Source organism: Tachypleus tridentatus, chromosome 8 (genome assembly GCF_004210375.1).
Source record: "Tachypleus tridentatus isolate NWPU-2018 chromosome 8, ASM421037v1, whole genome shotgun sequence".
Taxonomy (NCBI): domain Eukaryota; kingdom Metazoa; phylum Arthropoda; class Merostomata; order Xiphosura; family Limulidae; genus Tachypleus; species Tachypleus tridentatus.
In genome coordinates, this window is record NC_134832.1 from 158,299,067 (window position 1) to 158,319,985 (window position 20,919).

Sequence of the window (20,919 nt, forward strand, 5' to 3'; positions counted from 1 at the left end):
TTTATTTTCGTTTACCTCAAAACAAACAAATTGTACTTGACACGCATAAATGTACAGTTATAGTAATGTTGTCTTACATGACATATTTTAAACTTGAAGTGACTTAAACAAATCATCTTATTTAAGGCATAATGAACATTAAAATTTTCACACATACATAAGCTTTTAACTTTAGGTTTCAGTTAGTTTTACTTCTGTTTAGCATTGTTTTGACCAGAATTGTATGTTTTTACTAAATAGGTTTGCCATACATTTTTATGTAGAATGATCAGGCTTGATAAATGGTGACCTTCAAGTCATTTGTTAAAAATGGTATGGGGTATTATCCATATTAATATTTAGAACTCTGTTGTTTCTTGTGAGTGTGTTTAACTGTTGGTTATTGTGGAGGACTGAATTTGAAGTTGAGTATGAAAAACAAAACAGGTTATTGTAATGTTCTAGATGTAAGAAATAGTGTGTTATAAGGAACTTTACAAAATAATACTGTTCACTAAGATTGTGGGAGTTTTAATATTTTCTTACAAAATAGTAAGAATGCTACTATATTTTTGTTTGGAATGTTTCAAGGGTCTTTTGCGTATAATGCTGTACTGGTATCTCTCACTTTCTTAATATTTTTTTGAAATGTTGCCTGTGATAAAGTTTTCGTTTGCCATTCTTTCTATTACTTTTGTATTGTTTTAATAATTTCACATTGTGCTTTTGCTGTTTTTTTACCTCATGAATTGTTTGTACTGTCTTACTGTATGGGTATTGTAGTTAGTAATTTAGTCTACATATTGCTTGCTGCACATGAAGAAGTGCCTGCTTCAAGTTTATCCATTTAAGAACTTTAAAGATTTATACTGAATACTATTCTGTTTTTTCTCAAAGTTTTTTATTGTGACATTAAATGAATAGCAGTAAACCTTGTTAAACAGTTAACTTTCTTATAATTCTATATTTAACTGGAAAAGAAAAGCTATGCAAATTTTACATGACTTGAATCTTGATTGCCCAGGAATTAGTTAAAATGTTAAAAATAAATTGGGACAAAATTGAGATTTTGTGTTCAGAACAAGATTTAGTGTTAGCATAACTGTATTTTTCTTCTTTACAGAACTATAAGATTTTAAGCCTTTTTGACTGTGTGAATGGCCTTCAAGTTCAACTTTCCAGCTCCTTGTCGTCATGTCAGTGATGCTGAACAAGATTAATGTGAAGAAACCTGTGAAGGAAGAATCTGTCCATCAGAAGGAAAAGTACCAATAAACAGTGGAGGTGAAACTATGGGGGTAGAGGTGTCAGTCACTCCACAACAAGTACACGTTTGTCCATTTCCTTTTTTTTCAAACATTAAATTTCTTGAAGTGAGCTAAACATACATAGTGAAGCTCCTACAGTAACATCTGGAGGACATTATAAAGGCAGGGGATCAATAAAATGGGGTCTTTTTAAGCAATCTGATGCAAAACCGTTTATGAGGGAGGGGTTACAGAAGGCTGTGGATTTCCTCTACTCCATATGGGTCGATCGATGTAGATCTCTTATTCTTTTCTGTCAATCTTGCAAACCCTTTTAAAATGTAAAATTGAACAGCAGTTTTTTTTGTATATCAACATTTAATATGTGTATATGTGTCAATTATTTTTAAAGCTGATATTTGTATTTCCAAGCTCACAGCAGGCAAGGTCTAATTATGGACAGTGTTTAATAATGGGGAAAAAGAGCACTTTTGGAGCATAAGAGGAGAAAGACAGGTACATTAGTTCACCCATCCACCTCCATTGTTTGTGTTATTGAGCTCCTATTAAAAACCAAACTATCAAATGTCTTGTGATGACTGAAATTTTGTTCTAGAAGGCTCTGTGCCTTATTGTGAGATAAGAAATAGAGTACTTTTAGTAATTATTTTAAGTATAAAATGAAAGAACACATTTCTTTAAAACTGTTATTGTGTTGTGAGAATTACATACAATTCAAAATGCTTTACATGATTGGGGGGAATATCACCTAGATTTTACATGTGGAGAGAAAATTGTAGTTACCAGTTCTTATGTTGCTAGGACCCTGATGAGATGTTTGTTAGCATTATAAGCATAACATCAAAGCTTAAAGTGGTATGGGATGTTGTTGTTTTGTTTTTTATAGGAACTATAAAACAACTCTGCTGTCTCAAAACTGTCTTCAGTCTACACCAAATATCTTACTCTCTTTCTTTTCCTTTTCATTCAAGTGCAAATGGTAAGATACAACACAAAGTAACAGTGAAACAAAGTGCATCCAACAGATGCATACAGGTTTTCAGTAAGGAGTCTAATTAGTATATCCACTGCTGTGAATAGTAGTTAACAACTGTTGGCTTCTTGGAAGGGTAAGGTTCAATAGACAGTGCAATAAATACTTCCTGGATAGAGGAACTACATTTCTCTTCTTAAAATGTCATGTAAGAGGGGGATAGGAACAAAAGAAATGAACCCTTTCATTACAGACTCACTCTGTGTGACTTTGTTCATAATCATCAGTTTCCACACTGTAACTTTTAAAATGATATGTGTATCTTCACAAAATCTGACTAGCTTTCTGTAAATATTACAAGTTTTTTGTATACAAAAAATTCAAAGTTTTTGATCAAGTATTTCACTAAAATTAAGTTATCTTTTGAAATTCAAGAATTGTTCAAACTGGTCCACTTTCTCTTTTCCTCCTCTTCAAAAACTGCATTACAACAAACTTTATTTTAGTGTTTTCAATCAATGGCAAGTAGTGTAGTGACTAGAAAATATAAGTTCAGTGTTATAAGATGGAATACACTGTTTAATGTAAGTAGTGTTAATTTTGTGAGTTAATATTTCATGACTGTTTTGTTTCACAGTAAGAAAGTTGAAAGCAGAAGGTTATTGAAAGTTGTGTAATTGATATTAAGGCTACAGAGATTTCTAGAATGCCTCAATGTAAGAATGTAAGAATACCTCTCTTGTTCACAAAAATCCATTTTGGCCAAATTCAATTGGTTTAAAATGCAGTTGACAAGCCAAACTATTTTTGTCAAGAAGAGAACCATACAGTATTTAGATCCAGTTGTGATACATGTAGTGTGAAGAATTTGTCATGTTTCACTTGTTTTGAACATATTTTAGAATAAGTGGAATGCATGCTGTTCATTTATTTTTTGAATTTATCTCCAAAAAATGGCAAACATCCACTGTAAAAGAATCCTTAGTCCAACACACAAATTTAAATTATTAGATACAATATTTAAAAGTGCATTTTTAACTGAAATGAAATCAGAACATTGGAAAAATTGTGGTTCTTCAAAACGCTGTAGGAGTGGGTGTGCTTTTAGGTCTAATGCACCAGTGTCCAACTGTATTTCATAGTCACCCAAACTGTTTAAAATGTGTTAACATTTTCACTTTGAGGCAAAAAAATTAACTGTGTTTTTAAAGATGGGTAAAAAATACATAGTAATGTTTTCAATTATTTATTAAGAAAATTAATTATACAAAAAATAGGTGGTAGAAGTAAAGCACCAGTTCACCACAGGTCAATAGCTGTTTTGGCATGTGGCAAGCGGTGACCATGTTGGACACCATAGGTCTGAGAGATCTAGAGCAGGTGAAAAACAATACTCTTTTCTCTCTTCACATGTTGTCTGAGAAAGAAGGAAAATAACTTTCTAAATCCTGTCTTGATTTGTTGAAGGTAGAATTAGGTGGTGTACAGATACTAAAAACCTCATTGCTATATTGTGTATATATACAAAACACAAAAATCTGTGTCTGTCTCTTGTTCCATTATCTAACTAATCCAGGTTCACTGGACCAGTCTTAACCAAACTGTGTATAATGTTTTCAAGGGAGCAAAAACAGTAGTGCTTTCAATAGATGACTATCCTTCTTAATGAGGGTAAATGTGAAGATAATTCGGAAGTGGCCATGCTAATGGATGGTTCCTAACTCCTCCACCCCATTATTGCTGTTATTGAACACTTTGATTGAGTTAACATCAATTATATTCATCGATGCACAGAGCACACAAACATTTAATATATACATCTCGAAGACTGTGCTTGGCTCTCTTTGGAGGAATTAAATGAACAAAGATGACTGCCTTTGTTACAATAATGCATAAACTGAGATGAAGTTTCTATTTCAACAGCCACCATAAGGCTGGTATGAAAAGCTGTTGTTTGAGTTGTAATTTCTTACTTTGACCTGTCTGTAAGACACTTCTGTAGCCATTGGTTTTCTATTAAATAATCATGTGAAACACTGCAGAAAGATGTGATGAACTGGGTGTTGAAAGCAGGTAACAGAATGCACCCCTACTGACATTACAATTGATACTACCTTTTTCTACAGGGTCATAATGACCATTATACAGTGTAGTAAATGAATTGTATGAAAATCAGGATTTTTCTCATTTATCATATCTTCCACCTCCAGATTTTAAGTTCATGTACAAATAAAGGACAGGTACCTCAGCTTGAAAAATATGAAACATAAAATTCTGAGTTATTTTTATGATTCTAGCTCAGAACTTCTTACTAGGGCATGTGCTAGTTTACTTCTAGGTGTTGCTGTACCTAACATGAGTCATCACAGATGGTATCTGCTGCTTCATGGGATAGTTCACCAGGTATCAACTTGAGTGTGAATTTGTATTATTAATGGATCAAAAGTAATATGTTCTTCTGGATTATAGGGTGAGCATGTTTGGTGTGATGGGGATTGGAACTAGCAATCGTCAAATTACAAGTTGAGGGTCTTAACTGCCTGGTTATTTCAGACCTGTGTAAAAGGAGATAAGTACTTATTGGAAGTTAATTTTTTAGTACAGAAAATTATAAATATCACAACAATTTTATAGAATATGTGATGTAGATTAAAAATAAATATGCAGGTTAATCAGTCTGTAGAATGGTATTCCTGAAGTATTGAAAATATGATTCAAATTATAAAATTTAGTAATTTTGAATAATTAAAACATCTAACACATTTATGACTCGCAAAGGAAAAAAAAATGTAGTGTCACAAGCTGGTAATTTGATTCACCCAAAAAACAGCTTACATCAATAAAGGTTTGTATTTAGTTGTAATTATTTCAGTCCAAGCAAAGTAGTTGCATAACTCAGTAAGTGTTAAAAATGTGTAACTAGATAATTGTACATTTTGATTCAAAGGGGAGATTTGACAAATTATGAAGAGTAAAATAACAGTGTAGAAATATTATTTCCAAGGAACTTTGAAAGTGTGATCACAGTAATGGTTACAAGGTTTATAGATCAAAAAATTCCCTAGTGTTATTACTATTGTAAGGATTAAAACCATACATTTACTAAAATAGATTAATTTCTGCATATAATCTAAGCAGAACTGTTGTATTAAATATTCGAAACTAACATCATATTATGAGGACATCGTGAATGTAACAGCTGCACACACTTCCAAAAGGTTATTAATATAACTTGGAGGGACGGTGCTTACTTGTGTGAATATAATGCACCATTTATTTTTTATCAGTATCTTAGAGTAGAATTCATATAATTAAAAAGTAACTGTGCACAATTTTCTAACTGCTGTATAATAAACATACAAGGAAAGTATACAATTTTATCACCTTACAAAAATATAAGACTAGAAACGTGTTAATCCATTACTTTTCAAAAGGTACAATAATTTTATAAGTAGCATGTGGTAATATGTTCACGTTGTAGCACATTACAAATTCTAATGATACTTTTATTGTTTCAGTGGTTCAGGAACTATCTACACAGCCATAGTAACTGCTACTGGGTTTTAAGTTGCAATTAAAGAGATCAATGAAAACCAGGAAAAGAGCTTATCGTCACCGAACTTATAGTGGTGGACAAAAGTAAACATCCAAACCATCGTCAACTATTTGGTTAGCTATCTTGTTGGTGATGAGCTTTGGGTTAGTCTTATTAATGTTACATTTTAGTTAATTTTTGTATTTTTAATCTTACCTGTTATAAATTGTATGCTAACATATTGTCTTTATTTAATTAAATGGTCAATTTCAAGCAATTTTACAAGTTTAAGAATATTTTTGCATATCACTCTCACAGGTTTGCTTTGTTTAAATTGTAGTTGTAAGTAATACGTGACAGTTTTATTGTGGGAGGTTGCAGCCACATTTGGTTCTGACATAATGACTTTTTCAATTCATTCCATATATAAATAACTTTGAAATAACTTTATATATTTCTGTTCTAAGCTTCTACCAGTATGTTATCTCCAGCCAGCACTCTTTAGTTTTTATTATGCTTGTTTCAACTTCTTTATATGTACGTGTGTTATGTACATGGTTGTTGAAATTATTTTATTCAAGAAAGGTTGAGTTTGTTGAATTATTTGCAGCTTATACAGTACTCTCAAATGTAGCATTATTTACAAAGCTGTAAACATTGTTTATTGTGTAATACAATAAATATTAAGTTTTCAGTCTCTTACACAAAATACAATCCAGTGTAATCTTTTATAAATGTTGGGAATCAGATTACAGCATTGGCATCTAAATTAGAGTTAATTTTGTAAGGCTTACTAGTAGTTATTTCTGTTTTCTTTTTCTTTCGCATGATAACTTTATTGCCTGGTTGACACTTGGCATTGGTTGGTTCCAGAATTAATAAAAAGGAAAAAGTACGGACCAGAGGTTTACATCTGGTTTCTTGGTATTTTGTCAGAAAAATTCTGACATGGTAAGTGTAGGTAACCAGTACTTACAGCCAAGGAATAAGAGTTGATTGAAGTTCAATTTTCTCCTTGTTTGGGTATCTTGCATTTTTCTCTTTTTTGTGAATTGTTTAAGTTTTACAAGTTACAAGTCCATGAAATTAGATGGAAAGTTAAATACTTTAATGCAACAATAATATAAAAATGTGATTTAATAAATCTCAGAGGGACTTCCAGTGGATAAAGGTAATAATGAACAGTGGAATGATGACAGCAACACTGAATATTTAACAAGACTATATACAATTACAAACAGTTAATTATTGAATCTTGTGGAGTGTATGGTATAATAATCTTTAAAATGCATAAAGTATAGTGTTTTCTGCCACAATATAACTACCATCTTGTTAAACCCCTATAAATAAATAGTAACATGTTAGGTAATTCACTCAGGGTGTTCTGCTACTGTAAAGTTATATTTTGTGGAGATATTTCGACAGTATTACGGAGTATTATCCAAAGATTTGTACATTCCGATGTCATGGGTGTCAAGTGACATGAGTCAGTAATAGTGCATGAAGCAGATAGTATTTTTGTGTTTTGTAAGTAAGGTATATTCTATCTCTGTAATGCTAGTGTCATTAACAGTATTGGTTATAATTTCTGATATATATAATTGTTTTCATTATATATACATGTATATTTTTATTATCAGAATTATTTTGTGTTGTTAAATTATTGATTTAGTCATCAAGTCACACTCCTTTTCAGGTACTTGATTTAATATTAACAAATGGAAACCAAACAATTTAAATAAAGATAACCTGCCTACAGATTTTCAAGACTTTCTAGACAGGTGTCTAGAAGTGGACGTAAATAAACACCACATTGCCTCTGAACTCTTATTAAAGATATGGTATAAATTACTGTTATTTTACTCAGATATTTTGGTTTACTTTGAACCTATTATCTTGATAACATACACCAAAAAAGCAGTACCAGTATGTTTAGTTTCATTTAGGCCCATCCTACAGTACTGTGCAAAAGTGTTAGGACAAAGTCAAAATCAGATTTCAGGCAGCTTTCAAAAAACATCTGAAGATAAATCACAGGTAAAATATCCATATTTTATTATTCTTCACATTCAGTGCAAGAAAAATATAGTGAGAGTTCAACAAACAGTGAATATGTTGTGTCTCCTTTTACTTTAATAACTATGGAAAGTCTTTCAGGCTTTGTTACAAGATGTTTAATCACAGTGTCCTTTGGGAGTTTAGTCAAAATGTCTCTGATACACTCCCATATAGTTTCATTGGAAGTAGCATTTGATTTTTCAAGTTTTTGATTTATGAAATTCCAAATCTGCTGATTTGAGATGGGGCTCTAAGGGAACTATTGAATTATTTTGAATAACTCCAGTGGCTTATTTCTCAGCTAAGTAATTTCTGCATACGTTGGATGAGTGTTTGGGGTCATTATCCTCTTGGTAGTAGAACTGGGTCTGCCATGATGGATCATTATTTAGTGGTCCATTATTCCAACTATTTTGCAGAAATTTCCTGTCATCTCTACAGAAAAACACCTCAAACCATCACATTGCCTCTCCCATGCTTTATCACAGGTTCTGTGCATTGAAATAAGAATCTTTCATCTTTCTTCTGCTGGATGTACATATTACTTCTATTTCAATTATCAGCAGTCCAGTTTCTTGTCAATACTTGGAGAACAAAGTAAAGGTTTTTTAACTGCTACATGATCAAATATTCTATCATCATTGACTTCTCTTGATATTGTAGATCTGGAAAAATTTCTTTCATTTGGTACATGGTCATTTATTTCATGCCCTTAAATTTACCACTATATTCATTCAAACAGAACCATTATGACATGTCCAAGGTACAAGCATAGGAAATTCTAAAAACTCAGTGTTCTCACCCTAGCTCGTTTAATTGTTAAAAAGTGATCAATGAATCACTACCATGGCATTGAAATTTACAATCAGTAATAACATGGAAGAATGAGCCCATAAAATGGAAAGAATGAAAAGATATGCTTTTTCCCTTGCACTTTCACACAGTATTGTATAAAGAGACTAATTAAACAAACTGTATGTGATGTATAATAAGCACTTTTGTTAAACAGATGTTTTTTATTTTTCACCCAGCATCTGTTCATTGAAGTAGCAGGCCAGTGAAAACAATACAGCCCACTACAGTGATAACTAGATTCACATTAATAGCTCAAAAACAAATATCCCAATATACATGTTGAAATATATTGACCATGAAGACTGGCATCATTTTAGGACAAGAAAATTAACAGATTGTTTTTCTTAGATTTCTTCTAGAGCAGTAGTATATTGGGTGCCACGACTTCCTATTATTCAGCTTATTAGATTTTGAAAATAATATCCATTTCTCCTCCATGTAAAAATGTTGTTACGAATTAGGAATAAATAAAACTCTTGCTTAGATCAAATTATTATTTTATTTGCCACAATGAACATTTTTTTATTATGTTTGTTGATAAAAATAAAAAAAAATGAATAAACAAGAGGAAAGTTGATGTCAAACAGATATGCATTCAGATTCATCCTGATATTTTTGTGAAATTTACATCATTTAGTGTCAGAACTATGTATTATGATCTCGCGTATTGCAAGTTGAACTTGCAGTCTGTGAGTTGTGGGTTGAATCCTTGTTCAAACAAACATGCTTGTTTTTTTCAGCAAAGTAGTCATTATAATCAACCCTACTTTTCTTTTATAAAAAGTTACCAAAAGTTGACAGTGGATGCTGATGATTAGCTGCATTTTCTTTTGTCTTTCGTAGCTAATTTTGGGATTGTTAACACAGATAGCTTTTGTGTGGCTTAATGAAAAATTCAAATTAACAAACAGACTTAGATATGTTCATTTTAAGTCAGTTTTCTAATCTGAGGCTAAACAAAATCCTTTTAAGTGTTGCTTCTGAAATTGCTGGGAATTCCTCATACAGATACTTGAAACAGTCACCATCTTTGTTTAAGATAATTACAAACTGATCTATCAAACCCAGTTTTATATGAAATGAAAGTAATAAGACATTCTTTGTGTCAACCAGACTTTCACATTCATTGTTTTCAATTCTGGTATCTGTCTGACTTTGTGTGGCCATTACTTCTTATCCAGCACTGATTTTGTGTCATTTGTCCCATTTCACACACAAAATGTGAAAACTTTGTCTGACTGGGTGTTTAATACAACAACATTCAAAGGACTTTCAAGTTTCCACAAAATAGCCAGCCATGTTCTTTGTATTAGACCTTATTAACAAGAATTTTGATAGTTTTGTATGTTTCCTTCAAGTGAATCGATTGACTAATAGGAACATACATATATGTTACTGTTTTGAAGAACAACACATTTTGGACCTGTATTTAAGTTATCAGTGAACTATATCCACTCTTCATTCACAGGCTGCAACTCATAGTATTGGTATTAATACAACTATTGTTTCAATAAAGCAGTGAACATTCTTGCTAAATGTATGGAATAAATTCTTTCTCTTGATTTCTAGAAGCTTTGGTTTAGAGTTATTTGGCATAATGGCTGTTTTCAGAAAGTAAAATAAGACAAGTTTTAAAAGACTTGTAGCAAAATTTTAATAATTATAACTCCCCAGGTTGACTAATGAGCAGTTCAAACAGCAGCAGTTCTGGTTTCGAGCTATTTGATGTAACGGCTGTTTTCTAATTTCAAATAAAAGTACATGGACTTTGATTTTTAAAAGAGAATTACATTAAAAAAGATGTAATGTGTAAATTAAAAGTAAAATGGCATTAAAAGATGAATGGCCTTTAAAAACTTAAAAATTTTTGTAATGTTACTGATAAACCAAAGGACAAAACATGTTTAAATTGGTGCTGTTGTTGAGAGTCATAAAATGTGGCTTGTTGTGACCTGAATTTTGCAGAGACAACACAGTAGTGCAACAATGCCAGATAAAAGAAAACAACGAGTTAAAAAAACTGTGACCAATGCATAGTCTAGTTAAGAAAACTTCCTCTTTCTGATCCTTGTGGAAGCAAGATGGCCAAAGTTTAATAGAGGGTTTTATTTGGAAAAGCTTGTTTTCACGTTACTCACTCCAAGCCAACTGGCACAGAGCTGAGTCTTGAATACAGGACCTAGTATACAGATGGTTTAAAATCAGTTTGTTACTTTAGTTTTACTTTTCCCCTTCTCTCTTTGTTCTGATTTATTTGTTTTTGGTATTTCCTTAGTTTGGTGTTCATATCCCTCCATCTTATATCTAGGTGCTTTGTCTTGTCCATTTTTTTTTTATAGTTCTATTTTTTGGGATTGTTCTCAACCCTTTGGAATCCAAGGTTTAGACTTTAGAGGTTATTCTTCTTTGGAACCAGTCTCAGGCTTTGGTCCTGTCAGTGCCTTCCTCTCTCACTTCATCTCCCAGTTTTCTTTTTTCTCTAACAACCTGAAGCTTTGTATGTCCTATCTCATAATTTCAATCTTCTTTTTTCATACTTTACCTTTCTTATTGTTCTATTTTCTATCCACGTCTCGCTGATCATCTGTATCTTCATTATTAACAGAAGGAATTATTGAATCTGTCTCTCACTCTACTCTGGATTTTATTCTAGTCTTTTTGTTGTCCCCATAAAGTTGTGTGGTTCTTATCCTGTCATTTCTTTATCATCTCTGAATCTCTACATGTATCCTTTTCTGCTTCAACTGTTTAGGGTCACCATCTTGCATATTCTTCTTTGGGTGTGTCAGACCATAGACATTTTCGCATCTCCTGCCAGTTTCAACATAGCACAGCCTCTTTTCGTTGTTTGTCTTTGGCGATCTCACAGACTGGTATGTGAACTAAAAGTAACACATTTGTTTTCCATAACTTATATAATTATGCAGTTTCCTTTTTCTCTGGATTTTGCCTCCTACCAATTTTTATTCTCCAATATACCCAGAAGATCGAGTGTGATGACTTTTGTTTGTTTTATTTTCCAGTCATTTTCATGTGGTTTATATACGTATTATGGTACCTTGATTAATGTACATATTTCAACACATTGACAATTTCTCATTGATAAGAAAATGAATGTAAGAAGGTAATAGTCATCTGATACAATGTTACATGAAGAACAACATCTTACACTTCTCTTTCCTGGTGCGATGTGAAACCACCAAGTTGCTGTCTTTACCTCACAGGTATTACTAAACAAAAATCTGAATTGAACACAAGAGAATGGAAAATATTAAACCCATCTCCTCCTTCTAAGTGGCCAGTGTTTAAATGAAAGTTTTCTGGGAATATAATTGACATAGCCAATTCTGAACTCTTATTAAAACAAAACATATAAAACAGACAATTCTTTCCTGATCTTTCTTACTTCCAGTAAATTTTCTTTGCCTTGTCAAGAGAAAACTTGTGCTTATACAGAGATTGTGTGACCTTCCCATTGGTAGAGGGCTACAGCAGTGTGATTGTCATAAGCTGTTATAATGCACATGAGAGCTTGTTCAAGGTTGATGGCATGTGGTAGTTGTATGTAAGTGAATAGCTCTTAGTGGTGCAGAGGTAAGTAGCTATATGAAAAATATTTTTACATAAGGGAGATTTTAACCCTGTCTCTTGACTATTGAACTATCCCAGAATGAGTTAAAAATATTATAATGTTACTTGTCATTGTAGTTTGCGCAAACTAAGTTTTACTCTGGACAAAAGTTTAAGGAAATTAAATTTTGAATGTGATTACCAAGTTACAGATAAGTATATTTCACTTGTAAAGGGTTCAACAATTCTTGTTTTAGGAATTTGATTTGGTTTTAGGACTCACAGTATCAAGATAATTATACTCACTATAAGTATACAAGTATAAAAGTGGAAACTTATTTCAAGACAATTTGAATTGCTATTGGTTGTGGAACATCTGTTAATTAGAAGGTTTGTTTGAAGTTCCTTCAGCATGAACCTTATTTAAGTTTCTAAAAAAGCAGAAATTTCATACCTTCTATACTTATGTTAAATAGTGTTCCTGATGAAATATAGTGTGCATGTTGTTGTATATAAGATTTCTAAGACAAATGTTTGTTTCTTTTTCTTACTCTTTCAGTAAGAGGGAATTGTTCAGTGATGGCATTAATCTTTACACTGAAAAGTGTGACACTCAAAACACAGCTCGGAGGGACTCCAAGTTCCTGTAGAAAATAACAGGAAAGTTTTGAACCCACAGGAACTTGGAATCTCCTGTCTATTAAAAAAGTTTTAATAAAAATGTGCAAATGACCACATCACCCATATATATGGAGGTCTCACAAAATGTCATACCTCCATGTTGTATCATAAGCCTTTTCAATGTCAAAGAGTATTGATACAGGTTGTTGTTTGAGAAAAGCTTCTCAGATCGTCGTTTCAAATAAAATCAGGTGGTTCATGGTGGAGCTCTGTTGTCGGAACCCACACTGGGTGGGCGAGAGGAGGTAGTTTGATTCGAGGGACCCAAGCGACAGGTAGAGAAAACAAACAGTGATAGTATGACCCAAGGAAACATGGATGGCAACGGCCTTGAAGGGTGTGTAGAGTGGCATATGTCAGGCAACTATGACGTGACGTCTTTAAGTGACCGAACCTCTGACACTAGAAACATCGGAGAGAGTTTGGAATGTACGGCCGTTCCCTGCAATTAAGATAACCTGCCTTGATGGTTGCAGGTGCACGTGGTTATGTAAATGTCAGAATGAGGATATTGTTCGGTATTGTAACTCCATCTTTGTGAGTGGAGATACGCCTCAATGCAGAAACTCGAGTGGAGAACCCAGCTGGAATCTCTGACTTGGGGATGTTCTTCAAATCCTTCTCAACAATAACTGTTGGATGTTTCCACTGATATGTCTCCAGATCAAAGCTTCTTTTCTGACTTTGAGAGCTAGGAAGTCCCTACAGTCCCTTCTGAATAAAAAAGGAGGACATTTGCCCTCAAGGTTTCTCTGAAAGAAAATGTAAGATAAGAAAATGAGGTACAACTGGTGGTACAGATGTTGAAGATTGCTGATCAGAATCTTCAAGACGTAATTGTTTTCCTATTGACTGTTTTTTCACTATTTTATTTAAATTTTTGTTTGGAGGATCCATAAGAGAAAAGAAAATTTTGGTGCCCTCTGACCCCACCCACCATAAAGCCCTATGAGGAAACGCACGACAATGTCAAGCAAGGACACTGCAGCAACGACAGGGTTTCGTGAGCACTACACCCAAACACCTGCGTCAGACGCAAAGTCCACAACACCTGTTAAGAACTTTCAACACTGGTACCTGGTTGACCATAGCCCAAGTGGACCAGCTGGCTGCCTGTCTATAGGAATTCAAGGTCAAAGTGGTGTGTTATGGTTGGACCACCAACCAACAGGATCCTCTCCACCCCTGCACGGGTTACCACACACGGTAAACACGTGGGTGAATGTTTAGATCCCAGAAGAGGTAATCTGAAAGAACAGAACCTTCCCTGGGAGATCCCCTCACAACGTACAGGAGTCCACACTGAGGGGTGAGAATAAGAAGTGCAGTAAAATTAAAATAAAGAAATAAAGTTGTTGTATGGAATAAAATACAGAATGTGAAATATCAATTTTTCAAATCAATTATATACGAGTGTGCGTGTATAACAAATACTTAAAGAAACACATTAGGGATGCTGCAAACACGAAAATTGTGACCATAGTGATGACTACCAGAGCACAAAACTTTAATGATACAAAGAATTATCACAGAGAATATTAGGTAGGAAAGTAAATAACGTTTTTTGCAAAAAGTTGTCATTCGGTTTGAGGAAAAGAACTTGCAAATTTATGCTTTTTCCCAATGTCAGTATTTTAATATTTGAAGCAATCCAAAGTTGACTATGTGAGAAATGGCTCAACAGCTCCATGTAACAATCATTACCTACATCTACGAAATTGGAAAAGTTTCAAAACTTGGACACTAGGTTTCGGATAATTGACATGTTGAGAGAGTCACTATTTGTTAATCTTTAACAAGGAGAAATGCTCATGAATCAGTTCTGGAAAAATTGTCAGTGACAACGAGAAGTGTTTTTTTTGTAATGAACATACTCAACGTAAAATACAATTGTTGAATCTCTGTTACACACTTGTACCAACACCGAAGAATGGCTTATATCAACAAAAAAAAAAGTTTTGCCTTGTGTTTGGTGAGATCTGGGAAGTGCAGTTTATCACAAAATTTTGGATCCAAATCACAGCTGAAAGATATTGTCATCAGTTGAAGTGCTAACACCAAGCACTGATAAAGAAAAGAACTGCATTAGTCAATATAGAAGACTAATGTTTTTTCACGACTTAAGATTGTGTTTTGAATCCTACACACTTCATTAGGGACCCAAGAAAAACTTCAGGCCTTAAAATGGAAAGTTGTGCCTCATCGCTCCTATTCACTGGATATTGCTCTATCTGATTATCATATTTTAAGATCCTCACGGCATTACTAAGATGAAAAAAATGTTTGTTAAAAACGAGGAACTCAAAACTGACTTAAGATTGTTTTTGAATCCAAATTAAAGGAATTTTGTTCACGTGGAATCCATAACTCACTTAAAATATGAAATAATGACATATAAAATGAAGTCAAATACAGTGGTATCTCGGTTCTTGAATGACTCCATTCCTGAACTATTTGGTTTTCGAACATATTGTTTGAGGATAAATGTTTCGGTTGTCGAACATAAACTCGGTTCCCGAACAAAGCTGTTGTGGCCTAAACACCTGAAATAACCCGACTGATGAGCTGAACGACCCTTCGCCCACTTTTCGGCCCATGCCAAGTTTGCCCAAAACATTTTATCCACACCTGTCGCTTAGTCCACACCCCCACTAAAATCTGTTGTGAACGTTTTCGTTTTTTTTTTTTTTTTTTCTAAATATTCTAATTAAGAACGATAATCTAATGCTGCGGTTGCATCCTTAAAAGCCACATTAAACTATTAATCAAGCATGTCAACGGCAAATAACAATATATCTCAACCTGATGAAAATGCATGGAAATGGAACCAAATGTTCAAAGTATTCGTCTCAAGGAAGGTAAACTATTTCCGTAAATTTCTACTTGGCCTGGCATGGCCTAGCGCGTAAGGCGTGCGGCTCGTAATCCGAGGGTCGAGGGTTCGCGCCCGTGTCGCGCTAAACATGCTCGCCCTCCCAGCCGTGGGGGTGTATAATGTGACGGTCAATCCCACTATTCGTTGGTAAAAGAGTAGCCCAAGAGTTGGCGGTGGGTGGTGATGACTAGCTGCCTTCCCTCTAGTCTTACACTGCTAAATTAGGGACGGCTAGCACAGATAGCCCTCGAGTAGCTTTGTGCGAAATTCCAAAAAAAAAAAAATTTCTACTTGCTACCATTATCTCGACGCATTTCGTGAAAAGAATATGAATTTTTATTTCATTAATATTTTAAGTGATTCTGAATACCAATGTTTTCTTCTTATAATCCATAGATGTTCCGGTGAAGTCCATATTGGCTTTTAAAGAAATATATCCAACAACTTTTTTCTGAATCATCACTTCACTGATTATACGGTCCAAAGCACACAAGAAATAATATATATATGTAAGTGTTGAAATTACACCCACTAACTGTTGCTTTAATTTTCTGAGCATTTAACACCAGAGAATGAGTCGTTTTATCCTACATTTCTGGTGTAACAGACAAAAATAGGAAATATTAAATAAATTGAAATATATAGGTCTCATCTGTTGTGAATAATATACATAAGAAGCTTGGTAATTTGATGTTTAAAGGACACCACATAAGATCTCACGGTAAACTTTCCACTAAAGCAGACTGTTTGCTCATCAGAGGTAATTTATCTTTACTTGTGTGTATTGTGTGTGTTTTCTTATAGCAAAGCCACATGGGGCTATCTGCTGAGCACACCGAGTGGAATCGAACTCCTGATTTTAGCGTTGTTAACTTTACTTATTTTGACAAATATTCTAGATTACGATAAATTTTTCTCAAAGTCTTTTCTGAGTGGTCAGTCAGTGATGAGAGGATAAGAAAAGTTGTAAGTTTTCAAATATTCAAATGATGTTTCCCTTTACCCGTGATTTATATAATATAATCATTAAAACGAAATATAAACCATACTAAAATACACGCTAGTTCACGCCAAATCACGTTGTTTCAACTTTAAATGAAGTGAATAAGCCTTATGTTTGTGTCACGATTTTCTTTGAAGATCCTTCTTACGTATATCTTCCTTGATGATCCTGGTGTCAGAGACTATTAAGGCTCAGATATATTCACATCTAATTAAGAGATGCTGACCAAAAGGAATGAAATCAGTCTTCACCTATCTACTCTAAATCAAATAAAAGGATTGATTCCACTCTAAAATTACTCCCATAGCTGAAGATACAAATCGTGTTCAGCGACATATCGTAGCTCGAACCTACGATTTCTAATATGTACAAAATATACATTTTTAAAAAAAAAATAGAATTAATTAATATGAATCGCTTGTCTAAGATATTCTAATGTAGGTTCTTTAAAGTGTTTATTGCTCTTTAAACAATGGTTTATACAAAACACTTGGGAAAAAACTTTCGAAGAATCTTTTATTCGGAAATTTATCAGTAATCTTCAGCTGGGACAGCAGAAAGTCTTCGGATTTACAACACTAAAATAAGGGTTTCGATTCTCCTCGATAGACACAGGAGATAGTACAATGTGGCTTTGCAACAAGAGAAATGCGTGTGTATTTTAAAAATAATTTTTTTGAGCTACAGATACAAAAAAGACTTTACCTCTACATAGAATGAGGAATAGCAGAATTACGAAACTGTTTTTTATTCAGATTACATAAATTTTTCATTATTTTATTTCTTCTTTAAACGTTTATTCAATTAGTAATTTTAACATCAATATCAATTTTAACATAGAGCTGTGAACTTCAAGGAAGCAGTCATGGAGATTGTACTGTTCTCAAATGACATCAGCAAAAACTATTAATTCTAATAATAATAGTACACGTAAATTTGAAACTGGTAACTATAAAGTTTAATTTAAATTAAAAAAACTTATGTTTTCTAAAATTTTAATCTCTTAAAAATACGGTGAACTGCATTTTTAATTTTAGTCGTGTTTGGCCTTGGTTGTTCTTCCCAAATGATGCGTTGTCTGTAAAGTAACCATTGGGTTGTGAGATTTTCAGTTGATCTATTGCGCCACTCAGAAGAACACGTGATGGTGTATCCTAGTCTTGACACAGAATGAAACAGAATGCAATTATAAAATGCCTTTACAAACTTGTAATACTTTTTAAAACACATGGACACCTTCCATCCAAGATTTATAAATTGTTTGTCAGCCTTTGGTTTCACTTTTGGTAAAATTTCCATCAAACTTTTCTTTGAGCCGTGAATCGTCATAAAGTATCCACGATCAGTAAATTCCGTTTGAAAGACTAAAGTTTCATCAATGCAGCTGATGAAATCATCCTCACGCTCTTTTTTGAAATTGAAGAAGAGTGAGATTTTGTGAAACAAGAACTTCTGCCAGTTCAGTTTCATAGTATTTAATTCCTTGTAGGAATGTGTTAATATTCCCATCATCTCCAGGAACAATGAAATGTTTTGTCTTTATATAATGAATAAAGAAAGGGAATATGGTCCCACCTCCTTGAAACTGATATTTCTTATCTTTAGGCAGATGCCAAGGTCGTTTCCGTACTGGAGTGGTAAGGCACCTGTCTACTTCACACTTGGAGAGCTTTTCAACTGGAATCCTGTGTCTGATTCCATTGATACTCAAATGTATTGGTTTTATTCCTTCAGGAAACATGGCAAAATATCAAGCTATAGCAACTTATTTCACTTGAGATTCTTATTTCCCAGATTCCTATTATTTTATTTGCTAACGTTCACTGACTTGTCATGTAGTAACTATATTTCGTAAATGTGTTCGTCTTTCCGTATCTAAGCATTACTTTTTAATTATTGTTATGTAATGCATTGTTTTATCAATAAACGACAACAGCCAATAATACTTAAACATTTACAAATATTATTGTCGAGTGAAATAATAACTATCATTGAATATATTTTTCTTCCATGTTTCCTCATTTCTTCACCAATCAACACAAAACTTGACACTAAGGGGGAAGGCAAGCGCAAATAGTCCTCACGTAGATTTGCACGAAATAAAGAAATTAAATAAAATGTAGCCTATCATTTCAAACGGCCCGGCTAAAGCGTTCGACTCGTAATTCGAGAGTCGTGGGTTTGAATCCTCGTCACACCAAACATGCTCGTCCTATCAGCCCTGGAGCGTTATACTGTTCTTATCAATCCCACTATTCGTTTGTAAAAAAGTTGGCGATGGGTGGTGATGACTAGCTGCCTTCCTTCTGGTGTTACACTGTTAAATTAGGGACGGCTAGCGCAAATACCTTTAGTGTAGCTTTGTGCGAAATTCAGAAACAAAACAAAGTATCAAAAATAACAAATCATTTCACATATACTGGCGGCTATGCGTAGGAACTTATTTGATAAGCTTTTCATGAAAACTTCTGAAACAAACCAAACTTTGAAAGTAACCTTGTCAGAAAAAATGTGCAATTTTATGTGTATGTACGTGCACTTATCACAGTTTGAGAATGATAAAAAATCTATTTTTAAACTATTATTAATTGTTTTCAAATCCGTTAAATTTTACAAATAGGTTTATTCAAAAGAAACGCATTTATTAATTTTGTTTGAACTTCTTTAAAATGTAATCTTTGTAGGGTCGTCACAAACGCAACTTGACTGTGATTGGCGAAACCAATTCAAAGGTGAAAGTTGTGAATATATGGCGGCGTGCTTGAGTTAGGATATAATTTGAGAGTGTCGTCATTGAAGTTTGTAGTTAGCGTTAATAATTTGATTCCTGTTAATTAAATTTTTTATGTATCACTACAATAATATATTATTAATCTGCGCTTACAAGAATATCTTCATCGTGCGGACATATTTGATACCTAAACTTTGAAGAAAAATTAGATTATGACACAGAATCCGATTCACACTGAATGAAATTGGATGTCTAATTCGATTTCGAGCCAAATTTAGCTATTTGGAAACTGAAGTGACACACCAACTTGTAATGTATATGTAGGCCTCTTGTATCCAGACTTAGATTTAATTATGATTTTAAGTACATATTTTAAGGTATTAGTAATAAAGCGCGAAGGAAGTTGTAACAATGTGATAAAAACGAAGTAATAACTAAGAGTTTGTTTGTTTATTTTGAATTTTGCGCTAAGCTACTCGAGGTCTATGCGCTCATCGCCCCTACTTTAGCAGTGTGAGACAAGAGAGAAGGCAACTCGTTATCACCACCCTCCGCCAACTCTTGGGCTTCTTTTTTACCAACAAATAGTGAGATTGATCGTCACCTTATAACTCCCCCACGGCTGAAAGGGCAAGCATGTTTGGTGCGACAGGGATTCGAAACCGCGCCCCACAGATTTCGAGTCAAACGCCTCAACCACCTGGCCATGCCAGGCCACGAAGTTAGAGTAAGACTTAAGTTAGAAGAAGAGTATGGTGAAAAGTATACATCATTTGATTAGAATAACCATAATAATTTCTTTTAAGTTTATTTTGGGATATTTAATATTTATATGTATCAAAAGCTAGTTTGTATACTTCTAGGGGAACTGTATAGGCCTAAATGGAGAAACCTTGATAGTTATGCAAGTTATACCTTTTCTTACATTAATGATGCATTTGTAAAGGCAGAAATGGAATATCAGTAATCACAGTGAGAAGTGTGTATTAATTTGTTATAACTCAAAAACAAATTAAATAAAAAAAATGCTGCATTGATTGAAAATTTCCCAGGGTACAAGCTACAGTGTGGGATCACAATATGTACCCTAGGGTTTTGAGGTGACTGAAGAAATAGGACCCACACTGCAGTGGGGATACACTGTCTATCAGTCTTAACCTCCATTCACCAGTCTCATATAAGAAATAGAGTAGCAACACATACAGAATTAGAAATAGAAGGTAGGACAGTGAGACGTGGGTGCTCAAGCCCACAACTTCCTACATGTGAAAATGATGTGGGACATGTTTTTCCTCATAAAAACTACACACATGATTTATAAAATACAATGCAACAACTGTCATGACTTCTACATTGGGGAACGAAGCAGAAAAATGGAAACTAGATTCAAA

At 33.6% G+C, this 20,919-nt stretch overlaps 2 protein-coding genes across 22 annotated transcripts in view; one reads left to right on the forward strand and one right to left on the reverse strand.

Moving 5' to 3' along the window:
• LOC143223814 (dynein axonemal heavy chain 6-like) overlaps positions 1–20,919 on the reverse strand; it is a 753,870-nt gene that overhangs the window by 445,001 nt on the left and 287,950 nt on the right. The window lies entirely within an intron of this gene.
• LOC143223810 (PAN2-PAN3 deadenylation complex catalytic subunit Pan2-like) overlaps positions 1–20,919 on the forward strand; it is a 221,483-nt gene that overhangs the window by 149,009 nt on the left and 51,555 nt on the right. Inside the window, exons 1-3 of one of the 11 annotated variants that reach the window (XM_076452275.1) lie at positions 941–1,310; positions 5,739–5,919; positions 16,191–16,303. The exons of 1 other annotated variant lie outside the window; for it this stretch is intronic. The gene's annotated coding sequence lies outside the window, so the exon portion shown is untranslated. Of the gene's footprint in view, positions 1–940; positions 1,311–5,235; positions 5,920–16,190; positions 16,304–19,528; positions 20,256–20,919 lie in introns of those variants that run through there. 9 more of the 11 variants (XM_076452272.1, XM_076452278.1, XM_076452282.1 and 6 more) reach the window with 9 other exon arrangements.